This window comes from Crassostrea angulata, chromosome 6, assembly GCF_025612915.1.
Source record: "Crassostrea angulata isolate pt1a10 chromosome 6, ASM2561291v2, whole genome shotgun sequence".
Taxonomy (NCBI): domain Eukaryota; kingdom Metazoa; phylum Mollusca; class Bivalvia; order Ostreida; family Ostreidae; genus Magallana; species Magallana angulata.
The window spans coordinates 35,289,210-35,312,234 of record NC_069116.1 but is presented as its reverse complement, the minus strand read 5'-3'; the positions used below and the strand labels follow the sequence as shown (position 1 = coordinate 35,312,234).

At 33.2% G+C, this 23,025-nt stretch overlaps 1 protein-coding gene and 1 pseudogene across 4 annotated transcripts in view; one reads left to right on the top strand and one right to left on the bottom strand.

The window, feature by feature from the left end:
* The window catches only part of LOC128187905 (uncharacterized), a 403,124-nt gene that overhangs the window by 366,753 nt on the left and 13,346 nt on the right, over positions 1-23,025 (bottom strand). The gene's annotated exons all lie outside the window — the stretch shown is intronic.
* On the top strand, positions 1,983-6,879 carry LOC128187911 (uncharacterized; annotated as a pseudogene).

Genomic DNA, 23,025 nt, shown 5'->3' with positions numbered 1-23,025 from the left:
AAACAAATAAAATGCGTAAAAACATAATTTTTGAAGTGCTTCCGGTGACGACCGGAAGTTACGACGAACAAAACAAAATAGTTTAAACACATCTACAGCTTCAGGTCTATCATCCCTCAAAGTTTAGAGGTTCAAGTCTTTATCGTTTCTGAAATATCATTGTCCATAGCTTTTTGGCACGGGACAGGAAACGGACGACCGGAAATGAATTTTGAAAAAAATGAAAAAAAAAACCTGGGTCCACCGCCATAAAACTTTGAGAATTCTCAAAAAAATTCTCAACTCAAGTCTTGAGAATTACTCAGCTAAGAATATTCTCAAAATCACCGCCATAAAGCCACTTGAGAATATTCTTAGCTGAGTAATTCGCAAAACTTGAGTTAAGAATTTTCTCAAATTTATGTTTTCGCGAGACGGTTTTCGCGGAATTTTGTCAATGACTGAAGGGGTCTAGTGGAGCTCTAGTTGCCCTCATTGAGGAAGTAAAAGCGAGGGCAACCGTGCTATTTGGGTCGTTTAAGGGGTGTGGGATTAAGAAGGGGAGGGAAAGAGAGTGGCAAAAAATTGCAGACCGACTGAACTCGTAAGTTAATCTTTAGAAGTAATTAACAATAAAAAATATCTGAAATAAAAAAAATATGTGAAGTGTTTGTCATAAGCAAACTAAATCAACAAGAGGACCGCAAATGTCTTTATATATATGTACAGCGTTTGCATGTCTATACCAACCCGAATTTGCCGTAGGACTACAGTTTAGCCGCTTGGCCTATATACTTGTAGTATCTATTGAAGTTTCGATACGATCATAAGCTTTAAGACAACATGAAAGTGTAATTAAAACTAAATTTGTAAATGACATGGAATAGATGTATACGTTGTACGTACGTCAATTATTACGTTTATTTTCATGACCAATATATACCACACTTCAGTGCGAAAATATAGAGCCATACTTGTATTTTTTTTTGTACATACAACAATCACGTACATGATTCATAATGCTTGGTCAATGGTGTTTTCCATTTCTATTTATAGTTCCGCGTGCATACATTAATATGCTTTCCTTTATTGTAGACAGTTCGACATTAAAAAAAGGGAATGGGAGGAGGTGAAGAAAAAGTATTACAATATGAAGTCAAGAAGTAAGTGTGTATATGTGTATTTAATGGTGATTGTATGATTAATCTTTTTATCAATCAATTTAATACACAAATTGAATGAAAAATCAAGCAGATTAATTATTGCTCTGAACGATTTTTGACTGTTGAATTATACACATGCTGGACTTATGAGTCTATTGGGCATAAATATTTTGAGTTTTTGAATACCCAATATACTGTACATATATTTAATTTTTACACTGGTGTCTGCAAGTGTATTACATTACTATTTACAAAAGACTCAGTCATATAATTTAAAATTATAGCATTCCAATAAAACTGGATCGATCGAGTGACCAAATCATATTAAATATTCAATATTCCAAAGATATGGATAACTGACAATATGTATTTCATTATTTATTAAATAATTTAATGAAATGGCAATTTAGAATGTTTTTTATGCATGAAAAAGTAATGTATAAAGTTAAAAAAAATCACTCTAGGTTTAAAGGACAATGATAGATAACTATGAATTATTTTTAAAAGATTCTAATTGTTTCATATCTTTTCTTTTCGAAGGTAAAGAAAAGCTTGATGGGCTGAAGCGTCCCAAGACTGGTGGCGGCCCCCCACTAACTCCACTCACACCAGGTGAGGAGACGTACCTCTGCCTGGCTGATGGGGAGCCAAACCTCTGTGGTGTGGAAGAAGGAATTGATACAGATTGTATGAAATCAACAATATATTAATCCACACTCGCACACACATGCATTAAATAATATATACACATACAGGACTATAGATGGTATAAATAAGATAGGATACAAGACAAAATTGTGTTAATGTCCTTAAATTAAATTAGAAGACTTATTAGATATTATGGTGTTTAAATTAGGATTGAATTCATACATCATTGAAGTTATTTCTGTCAGTTTATATTACATGCTTAACATACATGTATTTATGCTTGATTTAATTTACATAGCTCCATTACCGAGCATATCAGAACCACTGGTCCCAGATACTGAGGCAGCAGCTGGCTGTTCACAGAAAGGTACAGTCAAGTTTATCTTGTTACTTATGTGACAGAGGTATTCCATGTCACTGGAACTGATTAATAAGTGAATGTTTAATGTTAATATTTACTAATTTATTTAGTTGTTTACGACAAACACAGCTGGTATTTACATGCGGAACACAAGTAGTATCCTCAGTACTCAATTGAATGAATTTCTAATACGTTTATCAGTTTACACTTGTTTTTTATTACTTCTCAATATAGCTGAGATTTCAGCTGATAGTACACTTCCTGCAATTGCAAGCACTGCGCCTTTGGAAATTAGCCTTGATTCATTACAAGGTAATATCAATGTTAGTGTTGTTTCTATATGTTATCTTTCAGTATCTTAATTGAACAAATGTTTGTTTGTTTTTATGAAAGAAACGTGGAAGCAAGCTACAAAGTTTTATATTATGACCAGTTAGACCCTTGTTAGGACAGGGAGGAATTTTGTTCATATTCCAATTTTACACTTTTCAATAGGAGACTGATTATGCTGGCATAGATTTTATGTGAATTTAGTTTATAACTTGTTTTGATAATTGGTTTGATTGGGAAATTAAAAATTCTCTGATGTTCTAATGTATGCAGATAAACAGGCAAAAAGTTAAAAAAGAACTGAAAAGAAAGGTAAGTATCCATTCCAATTTATGATAAATACATTGATTTATATAGATATATCTAGATAATTATGCATACTCTCTCTCTCTCTCTCTCTCTCTCTCTCTCTCTCTCTCTCTCTCTCTCTCTCTCTCTCTCTCTCTCTCTCAACACTCACAATAAACCTTTAAAATGTTTATAAGTAGGATGAATCATATGAAGTACATGTACTTGTATTTAATAATTTACTTCAGAGAGTGCATCAAGAAAGAGAAAGCTTGAAGAATTGGAAGAAATCAACTTAACTTTAGACAACCAGCGACTAGAGGAAGAGATTCTTAAATCAAAGAAGAAAAGGAAGTGTTAACTTTGAAAAAAGAGGTTCTACTCCTCAAAAAACAGAAACTTATTTTGGACATTCAAACTACATGTACTTATCCATCTTTTCTAACTGAAATGTAGGGCAATGCGCATTCACAATAATTTAGTCAACTCTCCGATCTACATACACTCACATGCTAAATGTCGTTAATTTATTCTTTTTTTCTTTTTACATTTCATTGAAAACAAATTTAATTTGCAATTTTGACAAACATTTAAATAGTTGTTTTTTTTTTAAGAAGTTATCCTACTTTGGATTGGTAATCCCATACAAAAAAAAAGTTACACTTAGTCAAACCTTTTCTGTAACTAAAGTGTAACTTTTATGTACCCAAGATTTAGGCACATAAAAGTTATAACTTTTTTGTACCTAGATTGGACTTACACTTTTTGCACTATAACTAAAATGTACCTACATTGACCTTAGAAACTTTTCAGTATAACTAAAATGTACCTACACTGAACTTAGTAAATTTTCAGTATAACTGAAATGTACCTACACTGAACTTAGAAACTTTTCAGTATAACTAAAATGTACTTACATTGAACTTAGTCAATTTGTGAATGTGTTTGGACTTAGTCATTTTTACACTAAAAAGCTAAGTGTATCTTATCCAAGAGGTTCAAGTCTAAAGTAGACTTTTATCACAATAAATCTAAAAACTAATACAAAATATCGTTATAACTTTGTTTTTGTTTTTTATAAAAATCACCATAAGTTTGGGGGGGGGGGGTGTTAGATGTAGGTTAATCACACACTGGGTAGTAAAATTACTAAGATTTGTTTGAAAACAATGACATAACCATTATAAAGGGAATCCAGTCCATCAATTGCAACACAAACACCTGTCCTAAATGTTATTGTTTTTATAAGGCAGAAACAGGAAATCACTTTCCGCCTGAACGCACACACATCCCAGGTTAACAGTAAAGGGTGTCTAAAGGGGTCATGATTAATTAGTCCGTGCTGTGATGACACTGCTGTTTGTTTAAGAAAAAAAGTTTATGTGTGTGTTTTGACCAGCAGACATTTTTATTTTGCTCCTGCAAGCATTATTTTGTTATCTATCTGTTTTATTATTAGACATTACGATTTCGTTTAAACGCTTTTAAATACTAAGGGGTAGCATCAACTTTATATTATTACTGAAAATTTTCCAATTTTACATGGCCTACCCCATGAATGAATGAAGGAATAGAGTAAATTTCTAGAAATTGATTCAGAACTTTCCCACGACATCGAATGCATGCGAAGAAGGGGGGGGGGGTTGTTGGTATTGTTTGTTATTATGAGATGGGTTCACCATATTTCTTCACATATTTGATTAATAGACATGTTGTTAACAAAGAACAGTACTGCTATTTCCATCTGTATGTTTCCCTGAACTAGCCTATCTCTCATCGTAATTTATAACAGCACATAGCTATAAGGACTGTGTTTTAAACCTTGGGAAACATGTTTTATTTAAAAAAGATGTTATAATTTTTGGTTTTACATATTCATCAATTGTAAAAATGGATTGGTGTTTAAATTCATTTAGTTTTTAGCTCACCTGAACCAATGGTTCAAGTGAGCTTTTCTGATCACCCGTTGTCCGTCCGTCTGTAAACTTTTCACATTTTCGACTTCTTCTCAAAAACCACTGTGCCAAATTTAACCAAATTTTTTACAAAGCATGCTTATGGAAAGGGGATGATAAATTGCTAAAATAAAGGGCACAGCATTTTTCAAAAGGGAGATAATTGCGAAACAGTGAGTATAGGGTGCATGTCTTTAAAAATCTTCTTCTCATGAACCACTGCACCAGAAATGCCAATTTTTACACAAAAGCTTGTATATATAGTGAAGATTTTAAATTGTAAAAATCGTGACCCTCGGACCAAAACTAGGGCCCCAGGCAGGGTTCAAAGTTTAACATAGAAATACATAGGAAAATATTTTTAAAATCTTCTTCTCAAGAACCACTGCACCAGAAATGTCAATTTTTACACAAAAGCTTGTATATATAGTGAAGATCCTAATTGTAAAAATCGTGACCCCCGGACCAAAACTGGTACCCCAGGCAGGGTTCAAAGTTTAACATAGAAATACATAGGAAAATGTTTTTAAATCTTCTTCTCAAGAACCACTGCACCAAAAATGCCAATATTTACACAAAAGCTTGCTGATATTGTGAAGATTCTAAACTTTTAAAAATCGTGACCCCCGGACCAAAACTGGGCCCCCAGGCGGGGTTCAAAGTTTAACATATACATAGGAAAAATGTTTTCATGACTTTTGTTCCATTTATTCAACTAAATTGTGCACCAAAAAACCCAACTGTGTCTCCCTGATTATTGACAACTCATTGCATAAGTATATAAGGTTGTTTAATCAAGAAATGACGGATGAATACGATTAGATGTAAAAATTCACTAAATATAATTTTAGTTTTTCGCCTTTATTAAATTTGGATACTGTGCCCGATAAAAATAAAAATTAATATGAAAATTGATTTGTTATCGGGCACGGTCTCCAAAATAAATATAAGCGATAAATTTATCTTGTGATTTTGTTGCAATATTGCAGCTAGGTTGGTTGAGCATTATAGAAACGGCAGATCAACGCACGTGGTGTGGATTTATTTATAAACAACCATACCATAGATTAACTTGTTTTACACGGGAATTAAATTTTTTTAAAAAGTATGTTTTATTATAATTAAGGAAACACTGTTAATGTGTTTCCCTTGTATACAAATGATGAACTCGTAAAATTTGCTCAAAGAGTGTTTAAAGCAGAAAAAAGATAATTATTTTTGAACTTTGAAATTTCTTCGATTTTTGTATCCATGATGAGTTATGATTCATCGTATTACAAATGCATCACTACGTATTTTATAAGGAATTATACTGAGTATACAATCACATGGTAATGTTAAAATTGCAAATAAGAAATAGTTGCATATTGTGGTATTAATGGACTTATTGTACATACGACCTAACTCAGACAGTGCGTGCAAGGATCTCTATCTCGCGGGATCCCTGGTCGAGGACGGTGCATGGCGAGGGCTATTGTGAAATCTTGTTGATGAACCCATGTTTTGTGTGTATTTGTATGTTGCTTGGCAATAAATACTATAATATGTACTTATATATTGACACAAAATATTTTTAGTCTGATATTATTTGATATATGACTATTGGTACAGAAATTTAAATTAATGATACCTATTTTAAAGAAAATGTCAGCTCGAGGCCTTTGTGGGCGTTCCGGCCTTTGATATGTATAATGAAGATTCTAAATTGTAGAAATCGTGACCCTAAGACCAAAACTGCAGCCCCAGGCGGGTTTCAAAGTTTAACATAGAACTACATATGAAAAATGTTTAAAAATGTTCTTCTCAAGAACTACTGCACCAAAAATGCCAATATTTACAAAAAAGTTTATATATATGGTGAAGATTCTAAATTGTAAAAATCGTGATCTCCGAACAAAAAGTGGGGCCCCAGGAGGGGTTTAGATTTTAACATATATAGGAAAATGTTTTAAAATCTTCTTCTCAAGAACTATAATGCAACTGTTTGGGATATTACTATGCATACATGTACATCCCTAAATAATGTAGATTCTAATTTGTAAAAATCGTAACTCCCGGACAATTGATGGGCACCAAGAGGGGTTCAAAATTTAAACATTTTAAAAAACATAAAGGAAAAGTTTAAAAATTTTCTTCTCAAGAACTACAATGTTATAGTTTGTGAAATTTCTGTGCATGCATCCTTCGCTTATGTAGATTCCTAATTGGTAAAACTGTGACCCCCGGGCAAATACTGGGGCCCCAAGAGTGGGTCAAAGTTTATTATAGAAATATAAAGGTAACATGTTAAAAAATCTTTTTCTCGAGAACTACAATGCTTCAATTTGTGAGATTACTATCATGCATACAACCTTGGATAATGAAGGTTCGACAGTTTTAAAATAGTGACCCCTGGACTAATACTGGTGACCCATGATGGGTTTAAAGTTAAATGTAGAAGTATATATGGAAAATGTTTAAAAATATTCTTTTCGAGAACTACAATGCATCAATTTGTCAGATAACTACGTAAGCATCCTAAAATAGTGTAGATTCGAAATTATAAAAGCCGTGACCTCAATCTAATAATGGGGCCCCAAGAGGTGTTCATAGCATAGAAATATAGAGGGAAAATGTTGAAAAAAAAATTCTAGGGAACTATAATGCTTCAGCTTGTGAGATTACTATGCAAGCATCCTCAAATAATGTAGATTCCAAATAAATAAAGCTTTAGCTGTGGCCCCAAGAGGGGTTCAAAGTTCAACAAATAACATATATTGAAAATGTTTTTAAAAAGTTTTTCTCGAGAACTATAATGCTACAGTTTGTGAGATTACTATGCAAGGATCCTCAAATTGTGTAAACTCTAATGAAGTGGAACCAAGACTTATCTTTCTTGATGTTATTTACAGTCTGAGAGTTATTCCTTTTAAAATGGAACTCTTCTACGTTCAGTTTTTCAGGCTGTGTACGTGCGGTCCCACCGCAGTGCTACACATTTTCATTCCTATGTTACTATTTATGTTGTTCAAGCCAACCATAAACCTCGGACCAATACTGGGTCCCCAGAAAGAGGTTCAATGTTTAAAATAGAAAAAGCATATGCTACGATATGTAATGTTACAAGGAACTGGTGTTCAGGTGAGCGATGTGGCCCATGGGCCTCTTGTTAAAATTCCCTCAAATTATTCAAAATGGCGGCTCTTGAGACCGGAAATGCCCAGTTTTGATGATCGGTTAATAAACTAACAGGTTGTAAGGAAAGAAAATATTACTAAAATTCGTTTCATTAGAATGCAGAATTCTTTAAATAATATTAAGTAAATAATATTGTTTTTTAACTAAAATAAATTTGAAAAAATTATCCTGGTATTAATCGTGGCTGTATCGTGATTGGCCAAAATTTCAAACGCTGACTTTCGTGAATTCTGATTGGACAATTGCCATTCCGCCATTAAATTTTGAAATGGGCAAAGAAGACAGGAGTTGTTGTGAAGATTTTCCTTATTTTTTCAAGAAATATGCAGAATCACAGCGTGTTGTATGTAGTAATAAAACTGCAAGCAGTGGTTTCATAAAGATAGACATCCCTAAGACCTGGATAATATGGCTTTAGTTGTGGGTAAGTCTGATATACAAACAAGTCATTTTAAATAATTTATTTGTGTTTGCATATCTCAATATTTATATTATTGCTTTGCACTTAGAAATGAATTCCATTTGGAATATTTCTAGAATTCTCATAAGAAGTGCATGATTTTATCATCTATATCAAAGTCTATGCAGCCATGTATATCTAGTGATGTACATTCTATAATCTAATTATGGCCGACTCTTTTAAAAAGAGTATCATTGTATTGCAGAAAAAAATCCCAACCAAGTTCAGCAGACTGTACACCAGATTGAAGATACATCATTAATACAAGATGAAAAAAGTAAGTGTGTGTGTTTATCAAGTAGAAATAAGATATACAGATTTTAACCATATATATATATTATGTATATCTTTTAGTATAATGAATTATTGTAAATCTGAGAATATAATGGCAACTGCTGTATCAATGTTAATTTTTTTAGAGAGGGGGGAGGGTGGTACCAGGTCAACAGAGAATTGAAACGTTTTACTGATATTTGATAATAATTTATGCTACGTATATTAAAAATTGTCAAACAGTATCATGTTTTAAATTTTATTGCCTTCTTTGAGATTGATGGAGGACGAGAATAATACTATAAAGATATCAGATGCAAGAGCAACCGTTCCCATAGAAATACATGCAGCCATGTAAACAGAAACCAGTTTTCACCTGCCAGGTGCTGGTCACATATATATTCAACATGGGTATGCTATATAATTTTCTGTTTTAAGTATAAGGTAGTTGTCAAGGATTTTAACAGTTACAATGAAAGTACATGAAGTAAAAAATTGCCAGAATGAAACATTCCTTTTTATACATTTTAGGAACAGATTCAAGAAACAGATCCATTTGTTTGCTGATAAATTACTGCAGGTCATTGGTATCATCTAGAACCAGGACTGTTTTAAATAGCATACTAGTATGTTTGGAACAAAATCATGCTAGTATATATATGTTAGGAACCTAAAACATGCTTTATGAAGGTTTTGGTCAAAGTTTGGTTTACAAAATAATGTTTATCAAATTTTCTATTCAAATTTAGCAAGAACATTAGACACACGTGTAATCCCAAATGCTTTTATGTTAGATTATTGCTTTATTTCAAAATCTTGCATAAAGGATCTGTAATGATTTGTGATAATTATGTAAATGATAAAATGCTTTCTTTGGTGATATATGCAGGATATGAATGTGGCGACATTGCAGAAAAAATACATTGTTCGCATTAGCGAGTTATGTAAATTTTTTCTGCAATCATCGCTCCCTTCATTACCTGCATGAATCATCAAAGAAAGCATTATATTGTTTATATTTAGATCCTTCGTTTAACAAATGAATAAATTGTTTGTAAAAAGTAAGTTAAATTTACTATATTATTCTTAATGTGCATCAGTACGTTAGCTAAAAGAAACAGCCAAATTGTCTTCAATGGGAATGTGAGTCTGATATCATCCTGATTATTTCGTACAGTCAGTGATTTTTCTAAGGTCATTGTAGGTTTCGACCAATCGATAAACAAGGCGTTATCTATAAGTTTCCATAAGAAATTGAGGAAAACATACTCATTAGATGTAAATATAATTCAGTAAACATATTGATTCACAAAAACAATGACTTGTGTTCTTTTGCTCACATGAACAGATATAATTTTTAATTCCTATTCAAGAGCGAAGTTCTTCATGGCAACATGAGGGATTTTTTTTATCAGTATAACACCTGTACAACTACCTGGGTTTTTTTTATCTGAAGTTTATTATATATATTTTAATTTTTCCCTACATCTGTAATTTTTCTGTGTAACTTTTCTATACCTAAATCATAACTTTTTTGTACCTACATCTATAACTTTTCTGTACCTAAACATAATTTTTTAGAACTATATGTATAACTTTTCTGTACCTTTATGTATAACTTTTCTGTACCTAAATGATAACTTTTCTGTTACTATATGTATGACTTTTCTGTACCTACATCTGTAACTTTTCTGTACCTAAATGATAACTTTTCTGTACCTAAATGATAACTTTTCTGTAACTTTAATTTTTAACTTTTTTGTACCAAAATGATAACTTTAGTATAACTTTTTGATTACTTTTTTCTACCTATTCTATTTTTATGGAAAAAATAAATTATATCAATAGTTACACTCTAGTTATGACTTTTTTGTTACAATATAGGTATAACTTTTTGATGCTTTTTCAGGGATTGTAGACAAAAGATTGTAGATGTGTTTAAAGGCATTTATGGTTGTCTGGTTTCAAAGGCGTCGAAGCTCGCCTGGACCCAAAAATCAAGTTTGAAAAACGACGTAATTTTTAATAGTTTTCGTTCTTTATCTCCTTTCCTGAAAATATTTTACCATAACATATAAATCAAATAAAATTTATATTTCCAAGAGCTTTCGTTTGATAACAAGAAAAAGGGGCTGGTCCATCAACTTAGGGGCCAAAAGGGCTCTAAAGTCTTTCTTCCATAGCACTTTACTGAGAAATATTTTGTAATATGTTTAAGAAGCAAAAATGTTCATCTTTTACTTATAAAACTATACATTATAAAAATTTTATTATGCGTTACGTAATTAGGGGTTTTAAGGGGCCAGAAGTCCAAATCAATTGTCCTTCAATTAAGGGACCAAAAGGGCTCTAAAGTCTTTCTTCCACAGCACTTTACTGAAAAATATTTTGTTATATGTTTAGGAAGCAGTAATGTTCATCTCACATTTATTTAATAATATATTATAATTATTTTATCATGTGTTCCGTATTAAGGGGTTTTTAATGGGTTTTAAGGGGCCAGAAGTACAAAACGTTGATAACATACCTCAAACAGAACAAATATTTTAAAAAGCATCATTTTCAAAATCAATATAGAATAAAATGCTGAGAATGATGTTCCTAACAAAATTCAACCATCAATTTTTTTTATTGTTGCCCCGATAAGGAGATAAAGGGTCAAATATCAAAGTCAAGGTCATATAACCTTCAAAAAATCGCACGGAAGACCTCCTCGTTGCTCGCAACGAGATCGTGTCTAGTTAAGGTCTTCCGTTTCCAACGGAAGACCTTATTGTTTTCGTTCGGTTTTTTTTCCCTATTATTATTATTTTAATTTTTTTCTTACAAATTTTGTGCACGCGATTTCTCAGAAACGGCTGGACCGATTTTCCTGAAACTTTTTGATCTGATAGATAATGATCTAAACCTTATAGGTTTTTTATTATATTGATGACGTCACTTCCGTTTTTCAAAAATGGACGTTTTAGCGATTTTCAGAGGGGTCGATTGTCCCTCTACGTTCTCCTAAACTATAAAAGATATTGAGTTCAAACTTTCAGGGATAGTAGACGAAAGATTGTAAATTTGCAATTTTATTTTCATTTTGATCTGACTTGAAAGGCGCCGAAGCTCGACTGGACCCGAAAATTGAGATGGAAAAAAGTCTTAATTTTTTCTGGTTTTCTTTGATTATCTCTTTCCTAAAAAATATTTTATTAAGACATGTAATATACAAAAAGTTTCTATTTACCAGACCTTTTTTTTGAAATCAAGAAAAAAGGGCTGCCCCCTCAAATAAGGGGACCAAAGGGCTCTAAATCTGTACCCCTTTACTGAGAGATATTTTGTGAAAGGTTATAGAAGCAAATATGTTTATCTCACAGTTATGTATCCAAGCAATGTAATGATTTTATTATGTGTTACGTAATTAAGGGTTTTTAGGGGGCCAAAAGTCCAAAATTTCGATCACCCATATCTCAGAAAGAAAAATATTTTGTAATGCAATACAGAAGAAAAGTTGTTCAAATTAATGTTTTAAACAATATGCAACATTCAAAATTTCGTTAAACGGCCCCTATAAGGAGATAAGGGATCGGCCCCTAAAACCTTCTTTCTCATATATCTCCAGAACGGTATCGGTTTTCTAAACACTTGTTGAACAAAATTTGTTTAGAAATAAATGACTTTTCATTTAATATCAAGAAAAAGGGCTGGCCCCTCAAATAAGGGGACCAAAGGGCTATAAGTTTTTAATCTGTAGCCCTTTACTGAGAGATATTTTGTGAAAGGTTATAGAAGCAAATATGTTTATCTCACAGTTATGTATTCAAGCAATGTAATGATTTTATTATGTTTTACGTAATGAAGGGTTTTTAGGGGCCAAAAGTCCAAAATTTTGATCACCCATATCTCAGAAAGAAAAAATATTTTGAAATGCAATACACAAAAAAATTGTTCAAAATGATGTTCTTAACAATATGCAACCTTCAAATTTTCGTTAAACGGCCCCTATTAGAAGATAAAAAATCGGCCCCTAAAACCTTCTTTCTCATGTATCTCCAGAACGGTAACGAATTTTTAAACACTTGTTGACAAAATGTGTTCAGAATTAAATGTCCTTTCATTTGATTCAAAGAAAAAAGGGGACTGGCCCCTTATATTAGGGGATCAAAGGGCACTAAATTTTTTTTATCTATAGCCCTTTAATGAGGGCCATCTTGTGAAAGGTTATTAAAACTAGATTAGGTATAATACGTTTATATATCCTAACAATATAATGATTTTCTCTTGCGTTACCCAATTAAGGTTTTTAGGGACCAGATGTCAACAAGTTTAATCTTTTCAATCTTCATTGGAAGAAATGCAAGTATTTCAAAAAGCAATGTAATAGAAAATTCACTTCCGTTCGTCCGTTTCCTTTCCCGCGACGATAAGCTTGTCACCTCGAGATCTCAAAAACGGTAGAGACTTGAACATCCAAACTTTGTAGGATGATAGACCTATAGCTGTAGATGTGTTTAAATTATTTTGTATTGTTCGTCGTAACTTCCGGTCGTCACAGGAAGCACTTCAAAAATAATAATTTGTTTGAATTAAATTCTTTTTCCATAGAATAAATATATAAGTATAAGTTTATACATAGGTTATTAATGCGATGTTATATCAACAACATTTTTTTACTTCCGGTGAGATATCTCAATTCTCTCAGGTTGCTTTTTTAAAACACATTTTGTACCCGTGAGATCTCAAAGACTATATAAGTGATCAAAGCACGAAACTTTCATGAATGATAGACAATTGATTGAAGAGGTGTTAAACCGGTTTCATTTTGTCAGCCGTCACTTCCGGTCCACACAGGAAGAGTTTTAAAAAATCGAGCTGTTTATCAGTTTAACTGTTTTTCTTTGACATTTTGAGTAAGTTAAATGAACAATGAACAAAAGGTAAGTATACAACAAATATTTAATATAATTTACATTGAGCACTTCTGTTTGTCCGGTTCCTGTCCCGAGATAAAAAAAAAAAATTATCTCGACGAAATCTCAGAAACGTTTACCACTTGAACAACCAAACTTTGTGGGATGATAGATCTATGTATGTACATGTGTAAAAACTATTTTGTTTTATCCGGCGTAACTTCCGATCGTCACAGGAAGTACGCCCAAATTTGATTTTATAAAAATGTTTTCTTATGTAGCATGGAAGTATCAATTTTATCAATAGAAATACAAAATGGCATCTACTCATGGTAAAATAAATGCAAAAAAATAATCTACTTTCGGTGAGACATCTCAAATATATCTGGTAATTTCTTTCTTTTTTAAATTGTCCCAAGACAAAAACCTTTTCTCAAAGAAATATTATAATAAACAAAAACCTGAACATCCGAACTTTGAGGAAAGACAAAACAATGCATGAAGTTATGTTTACTATGCTCAGTATGTATAATACGGCTTAATTTCAGGTCGTCACATAAAGAACTCAAAAATTGACATTTTGTCTTTTTGTTTTGTTTAACTTAGAAATATTTTCTTGGTAATTCCTTTTTAGTATATATTCCTTTTCTTTTCACAAGAGAAATGGATTTTTATGTGCAGATTTTTGCATGAGGAACGGAAGACCTTTTTGTTGCTATAGCAACAAGTGTCTAGTTATTATTAAGGCCTTCCGTTTCCAATGTTATTGCTTTGTTTCTTTTTCCCTATTCTTATTAAGGTCTTCCGTTTCCAACGCAAGACCTTATTGTTATTCTTCAGTTTCTTTTTCCCTATTATTATTATTTTTTTTCTTCCGATTTTTGCGCACGCGATTTCTCAGGAACGACTCGGCCGATCTCCATCAAAATTTCAGATGTGATACATATTGGTCTGAACTTGATAGCAATTTTTTTTGCATGGATGACGTCACATCCGTTTTTGCAATCTTGACGTTTTGACGATTTTTACATGGGTATTTTGTCTGCGGCAGTTCTCCTAAAGTATAAAAGATATTGCGCTCAAATTTCTACAGTTAGTAGAGGAAAGATTGAAGTTTTGCACGGTTGTTGTTTCACATGTCTAGCACTACATGCGCCAAAGCTCGGTAGGGCTCGAAAATTGAGATATGAAAAGCGTCGTCAATTTTCGTGCATTTCCCCTTTAATCTCTTTTTTGGAAAATATTTTGTTAAAACATGTCATGTAAAATTAGTTTGAATTTACAAGACCTTTCAGCTGATATCGGAAAAAAGGGGATGGCCCCTCAAATTAGGGACCTAGAGGGCTCTAAAGTATTTGCCCGTAGTTCTTCACCGAGGGATATTTTGTAATAGATTATAGAAGCAAATATGTTCATCTTACAGTTATGAAGCCAAACAGTATAATGATTTTCTCATGTGTTACGTAATTAGGGGTTTTTAGGGGTCAAAAGTCCAAAACTTTGATCACCTATATCTCGAAAAGGAGAAATATTTTGAAATGCAGTATAAAAGAAAAGATTCTTAAAATGATGTACTTAACAACATGCAACCTTCAAAATTTGGTTTAGCGGCCCCAAAAAGGAGATAAGGGACCGGCCCCTAAAACATTCTTTCTCAGATATCTCAAGAATGGTAACAAATTTCCAAACAATTGTTGAACAAAATGTCTTTAAAATCAAATAACTTTTCATTTAAAAGGTTTCCAAGAAAAAGGTACTGGCCCCTATCACCAATGGCCAGACCAATTCGTTCATTTTTAAGCGAGTTATGAGTTTTTAGGCATTTGAGTTTCGATTGTCGTGCTTGACATGTACTGTAGAAAAAAAATCTAACTCCCGAGCCCTTCACTCAATCCTAATGAAATTTTGTGTAAATGTACCTCGGACCCCATTCTTATTGTCTGCCAAATATGCAGCGGATTGTACAATTAAAAAGAAATTCCTGAGACCAAGCGGCGGGTTTAGCCAGTACGGGGACTTAAAATTTACACAGTTCTAGGGATGTAAGCAGCCGCGTACTATTTCTGTTGCATGTATATTTCTTGTTTTCCGTTTAGTTTGTATCTACGATAGCGTGTGAACTACTTATGGATGTTAGAACTGTGGAAATTGCTGTCATAAAATTTTTACCGAATAAATTTACGTGTTACTGACTTCGTTATTTCTACATTTATAAAGATTTTTTTATTAATCCTGTTGAAATAAAACAGTCAAACACAATAGTAAACGGCACGAAAAAACAACCACAACACTGAAATACATGTGCAAAATGCATCAGTCATTGTTTTCGGACTTTACTTCCCCTAAATGTCGTTAACCGAATCCAAGATCCACACCTCAAAATTCTATTTTCGATTTATTTACGACGAAAATCAAGATCGGGTCTTTTCACCCCCCTCCAGACACAAACACGCATCAATATTTAAAATGACCTCGCACTGTTACCAAACCTGTGTAGTCAGACATCTCACACGTTGTTTTTTATCTCATACAAAAATTTAGCTCCTGTCCCGAGCGGAAACGCCCCAAATTCAAAAAGAAATTCGGGCATTATTTCGCGTCAGCCATGTTTTGACGTAAACCTTCGCTGAAATACTGTTATGAAACCTGCAAAGGCTGTGTGTTCCAATCTCGCCGGAGCCAAGATCTGTTCTTTCTCTCTATTTTTTTTTGGGGGGGGGTTAACTAAAATATTCAACAAAAAGGGGTTGTTGGCCCATAGAACATATTAAAAACCACCCTTCCATTAAGATTTACACAAAACAGTCGTTTATTATTAAGGTTTTCCGTTTCCAACGGAAGACCTTATTGTTATTCTTCGGTTATTGTTTTCGTTCAGTTTCTTTTTCCCTATTCTTCTTATTATTAAGGTCTTCCGTTTCCAACGGAAGACCTTATTGTTTTCGTTCGGTTTCTGTTTCCCTATTCTTCTTATTATTAAGGTCTTCCGTTTTCCAACGGAAGACCTTATTGTTTTCATTCGGTTTCTTTTTCCCTATTATTATTATTTTTCTTTTTTTTCCAACCAATTTTGTGTACGCGATTTCTCTAAAACTACTCCACCGATTTACATGAAACTTTCAGGTCTTATAGATAATGATCTGAACCTTATTGGAAATTTTTTTAATGATGACGTTACTTCCGGTTTTGAGTAATTTACAATTTAACGATTTTCAGAGGGTCAGCTTGTCCAGGGATAAACTCCTAAACGATTTAAGATATTGAGTTCAAAATTTCAGGGATTGTAGACAAAAGGTTGTAGATCTGACATTTGGTATACATATTTTCCTGTGACCAAAAGCGCCGAAGCTCGCCCGAGCTCGAAAATTACAGTTAAAAAAGGGTCGTGATTTTTCGTGGTTTTCTTTCAATATCTCTTTCCTCGATTGTATTTTGTTATAACATGTAGAACAAAAAATCTTTATAAAGTCAAGAGCGTTTATGTGACATCAAGAAAAAGGGGCTGGCCCTTCAAATAAGGGGCTGAAGGAGCTCTAAAGTCTTTTAATGATAACTTTTTTCCGTGAAATATTTTGTGATACGTTATAAAAGCAATTATGTTTATTCTAACGTTATTTACCTACACATGGCAATTATTTACTCCTATGTTACGTAATTAGGGATTTTAAGGAGCCAGAAGTCCAAAACTTTGATGCTCAATATCTCAAAATGGAGGAAAATTTTGAAAAGCAATATTGAACGAAAGATGCTCAAAATATTCAGCTTGACAATCTGCAACCATAATTTCTTTGTTATGCGGAGTTACAGGGTCGGCCCCTAAAACGACCCTCTCAAGATATCTCGAGAACGGTACAAAATTTGTAAACACTTGTTGAACAAAAAGTGTTTGAATTGATTAGAGCTGTCATTTGAAATCATAAAAAAGGGGCTGGCCCTTCAAATAAGGGGCTGAGGGAGCTCTAAAGTCTATTAATGAAAACTTTTTACCGTGAAATATTTGATGATACGTTATAGAAGCAATTATGTTTATTCTAACGTTTTTATTCTAACGTTATTTACCTACACATGGCAATTATTTACTCCTATGTTACGTAATTAGGGATTTTAAGGAGCCAGAAGTCCAAAACTTTGATGCTCAATATCTCAAAATGGAGGAAAATTTTGAAAAGCAATATTGAACGAAAGATGCTCAAAATATTCAGCTTGACAATCTGCAACCATAATTTCTTTGTTATGCGGAGTTACAGGGTCGGCCCCTAAAACGACCCTCTCAAGATATCTCGAGAACGGTACAAAATTTGTAAACACTTGTTGAACAAAAAGTGTTTGAATTGATTAGAGCTGTCATTTGAAATCATAAAAAAGGGGCTGGCCCTTCAAATAAGGGGCTGAGGGAGCTCTAAAGTCTATTAATGAAAACTTTTTACCGTGAAATATTTGATGATACGTTATAGAAGCAATTATGTTTATTCTAACGTTTTCTACCTACACGTGGCAATCATTTACTTCTATGTTACATAATTAGGGGATTTAAGGGGCCAGAAGTCCAAAACTTTGATGCTCAATATCTCAAAATGGAGGAAAATTTTAAAAAGCAATATTGAACGAAAGATGCTCAAAATATTGAGCTTAACAATCTGCAACCATAATTTCTTTGTTATGCGGTCCCTAAAAGGAGTTACAGGGTCGGCCCCTAAAACGACCCTCTCAAGATATCTCGAGAATGGTACATGTACAAAAGTGGAAACACTTGTTGAACAAAATGTGTAAGAATTAATTAGTGCTTTTATTTGAAATCAAGTAAAAGGGGCTGGCCCTTCAAATAAAGGGCTGAAGGGACTCTAAAGTCTTTTAATGATATCTTTTTACCGTGAAATATTTTGTGATACGTTTTAGAAGCAATTATGTTCATTTCAAGGTTATTTACCTATACATGGCAATCAATTACTTCTATGTTACGTAATTTGGGATTTTAAGGGGCCAGAAGTCGAAAACTTTGATGCTCAATAACATAAAATGGAGGAAAATTTTGAAAAGCAATATTGAACAAAAGATGCTCAAAATATTGAGCCTAACAATCTGCAACCATAATGTTTTTGTTATGCGATCACTAAAAGGAATTGCAGGGTCGGCCCCTAAAACGACCCTCTCAAGATATCTCGAGAACGATACAAAATTTGTAAACACTTGTTGAACAAAATGTGTTTGAATTGACAAGAATATTCTTATAAAATCAAGAAAAAGGGGCTGGCCCTTCAAATAAGGGGCTGAGGGGCTCTAAAGTCTTTTAATGATAACTTTTTACATGAAATATTTTGTGATACGTTATAGGGGCAATTAAGTTCATTCTAAGGTTATTTACCTATACATGGTAATCATTTACTCCTATGTTATGTAATTAGGGATTTTATGGGGCCAGAAGTCAAACACTTGAATCCTCAATATCTCGAAATAGAGGAAAATTCTGGAAAGCAGTATTCATCAAAAGATGCTCAAAATAATGTGCTTAACAATGTACAACCATATATTGTTTGTTATCTGGACCTTAAAGGGGGTTTTAGGACCGAATATAAAAACGATTTTTCCCAGATATTTCAAAAACGGTAACCAATTTCTAAACACTTATTAGCGGTACACAAAAATACCTCTTAACTAAAATGAATTAAAAAAGGAGCTGATCCCTCAAATAAGGGACACCAAAGGGATAGATGGTCTTCCACCCATTACACTCATAGATTCCGCCTCCTTTTTCGGATACGTTTCGTTGACGAAGATCAAGAGTAAGGTCATTCCTTATTATAAAAATCGGACGGAAGACCTCCTCGTTGCCCGCAACGAGATCGTGTCTAGTTATTTTTCTTTTTTTTTCTTACAAATTTTGTGTACAGGATTTCTCAAAAACTACTCGACCGCTTTACACGAAACTTTCAGATTTGATAGATAGTGGTCTGAACCTTATTGGAAATTTTTTTTTACCGATGACGTCACTTCCGGTTTTGAGTTATTCACAATTTAACGATTTTCAGAGGGTCGGCTTGTCCAGGGGTAAACTCCTAAACGATTTAAGATATTGGGTTAAAAATTTCAGGGATTGTAGACAAAAGGTTGTAGATCTGACATGTGGTATATATATTTCCCTGTGACCAAAAGCGCCGAAGCTCGCCCGAGCTCGAAAATTACGGTTAAAAAAGCGTCGTGATTTTTCGTGGTTTTCTTTCAATATCTCTTTCCTCGATAAAATTTTGTTATAAGATGTAGAACAAAAAATCTTTATAAAGTCAAGGGCGTTTATGGGATATCAAGAAAAAGGGTATGGTCCTTCAAATAAGGGGCTGAGAGGGCTCTATAGTCTTTTTATGATAACTTTTTACTGTGAAATATTTTGTGATACGTTTTAGAAGCAATTATGTTCATTCTAACGTTATTTACCTACACATGGCAATTATTTACTCCTTTGTCACGTAATTAGGAATTTTAAGGGGCCAGTAGTCCAAAACTTTGATGCTTAATATCTCAAAATGGAGGGAAATTTTGAAAAGCAATATTGAATTAAACATGCTCAAAATATTGAGCTTAACAACATGCATCCATAATTTCTTTGTTATGCGGTCCCTAAAAGGAGTTGCAGGGTCGGCCTCTAAAACGGCCCTCTCCAAATATCTCGAGAATGGTACAGAATTTCTAAACACTTGTTGAACAAAATGTGTTTGAATTGACAACAACTTTCATTTGAAATCATAAAAAAGGGGCTGGCCCTTCAAATAAGGGGCTGAGGGGGCTCTAAAGTCTTTTATTGACAACTTTTTAGCGTGAAATATTTTGTTTTACATTATAGAAGCAATTATGTTCATTCTAACGTTATTTACCTATACATGACAACCATTTACTCTAATGTTTCGTAATTTGGGATTTTAAGGGGCCAGAAGTCGAAAACTTTGATGCTCAATAACATAAAATGGAGAAAAATTTTGATAAGCAATATTCAACAGACGATGCTCAAAATAGTGAGCTTAACAATCTGCAACCATAATTTCTTTGTTATGCGGTCCCTAAAAGGAGTTACAGGGTCGTCCCCTTAAACGGCCCTCTCCAGATATCTCGAGAACGGTACATAATTCCTAAACACTTGTTGAACAAAATGTGTTTGAATTGATTAGAGCTTTTATTTGAAATCGTTAAAAAGGGGCTGGCGCTTCAAATAAGGGGCTAAAGGGGCTCTAAAGTCTTTTAAATATAACATTTTACCGTTAAATATTTTGTGATACGTTATAGAAGCAATTATGTTCATTCTATGGTTATTTAACTATACATGGCAATCATTTACTCCTATGTTACGTAATTAGGGATTTTAAGGGGCCAGAAGTCGAAAACTTTGATGCTCAATGTTTTAAAATAGAGAAAAAATTTGATAAGCAATATTGAACAAAAGATGCTCAAAATATTGAGCTTAACAATCTGCCACCATAATTTCTTTGTTATGCGGTCCCAAAAAGGAGTTACAGGGTCGTCCCCTAAAACGACCCTCTGCAAATATCACGAGAACGGTACAGAATTTCGAAACACTTCTTGAACAAAATTTGTTTAAATTGAGAAGACCTTTGATTTGAAATCAAGAAAAAGGGGCTGGCTCTTCAAATAAGGGGCTTAGAGGGCTCTAAAGTATTTTAATGATAACATTTTTCTGTGAAATATTTTGTGATACGTTATAGAAGCAATTATATTCATTCTAACGTCATTCACCTAAACATGGCAATCATTTACTCCTATGTTACGTAATTAGGGATTTTAAGGGGCCAGAAGTCAAACACTTTGATCTTCAATATCTGAAAATGGAGTAAAATTCTGAAAAGCAGTATTTAACAAAAGATGTTTAAAATAATGTGCTGAACAAAGTACAACCATGTATTGTTTGTTATCTGGGCCCTAAAAAGAGTTTTAGGACCGGATATCAAAACGATTTTTCCCAGATAATTCAAAAACGGTAACCAATTTCTAAACACTTATTAACCGGTACACAAAAATACCTTTTAACTCAAATGAATGAAAAGGGCTGTTCCCTCAAAAAAGAGACACCAAAGGGGTAGATAGTCTTTTCCCCATTACTCTTAGATTCCGCATCCATTTCCAGATATGTTTCGTTGACGAACATCAAGAGCAAAGTCATTCCATATTCTAAAAATCGGACGGAAGACCTCCTCGTTGCTCGCAACGAGATCGTGTCTAGTTAAGGTCTTCCGTTTCCAACGGAAGACCTTATTGTTATTGCTTTGTTTCTTTTTCCCTATTCTTATTATAATTATTTTTTTTCTTCCTATTTTTGTGCACGCGATTTCTCAGAAACGGCTCGGCCGATCTCAATGAAAGTTTCAGATATGATATATATTGGTCTGAACCTGATTATATTTTTTTTGTGTTGATGACGTCACATCCGTTTTTGAGATATTGAGATTTTTCTAATTTTTATATGGGTATTTTGTCTTCTGTCGTTCTCCTAGAGTATAAGAGATATTAAGCTCAAATTTCTACGGTTGGTAAAGGAAAGATTGAAGTTTTGCATGGTTGTTGTTTTGTAAGTTTAGCACTTCTGGCGCCAAAGCTCGCTAGGGCTCGAAAATTGACATTAAAAAAGCGTCGTAAATTTTTGTGCTTTTCTCTCTTTATCTTTTTACTGGAAAATATTTTATTAAGACATGTAATGTAAAAAAGGTTTATATTTACAAGACCTTTCGGCTGATATCAGGAAAAAGGGGCTGGCCCCTAAAAGTAGGGACCTAGAAGGCTCTAAAGTCTTTTACCCATAGCTCTTCACTGAGGGATATTTTGTAATAAATTATAGAAGCAAATATGTTTATCTCACAGTTATGTATTCAAGCAATATAATGATTTTATCATGTGTTACGTAATTAAGGGTTTTTAGGGGCCGAAAGTCCAAAATTTCGATCACCAATATCTCACAAAGGAAAAATATTTTGTAATGCAGTACAGAAGAAAAGTTGTTCAAAATGATATTCTCAACAAAATGCAACCGTCAAAATTTCGTTAAACGGCCCCTAAAAGGAGAAAAGGGACCGGCCCCTAAAACCTTCTTTCTCATATATCTCCAAAACGGTAACGAATTTCTAAACACTTGTTGAACAAGATTTGTGTAGAATTAAATGACCTTTTATTTGAAATCAAGAAAAAGGGGCTGGCCCCTCAAATTAGGGGACCAAAGGACTCTAAAATCTTTAATCTGTAGCCCTTTACTGAGAGATATTTTATGAAATATTATAGAAGCAAATGTGTTTATCTTATAGTTCTGTATTCAAGCAATGTAATGATTTTATCATGTGTTACGTAATTAAGGGTTTTTAGGGGCCAAAAGTTAAAAAATTTGATCACCCATATCTCAGAAAGGAAAAATATTTTGTAATGTAGTATGAAAGAAAAGTTGTTCAAAATGATGTTCTCAACAAATTGCAACCGTCAAAATTTCGTTGAACGGCCCCTAAAA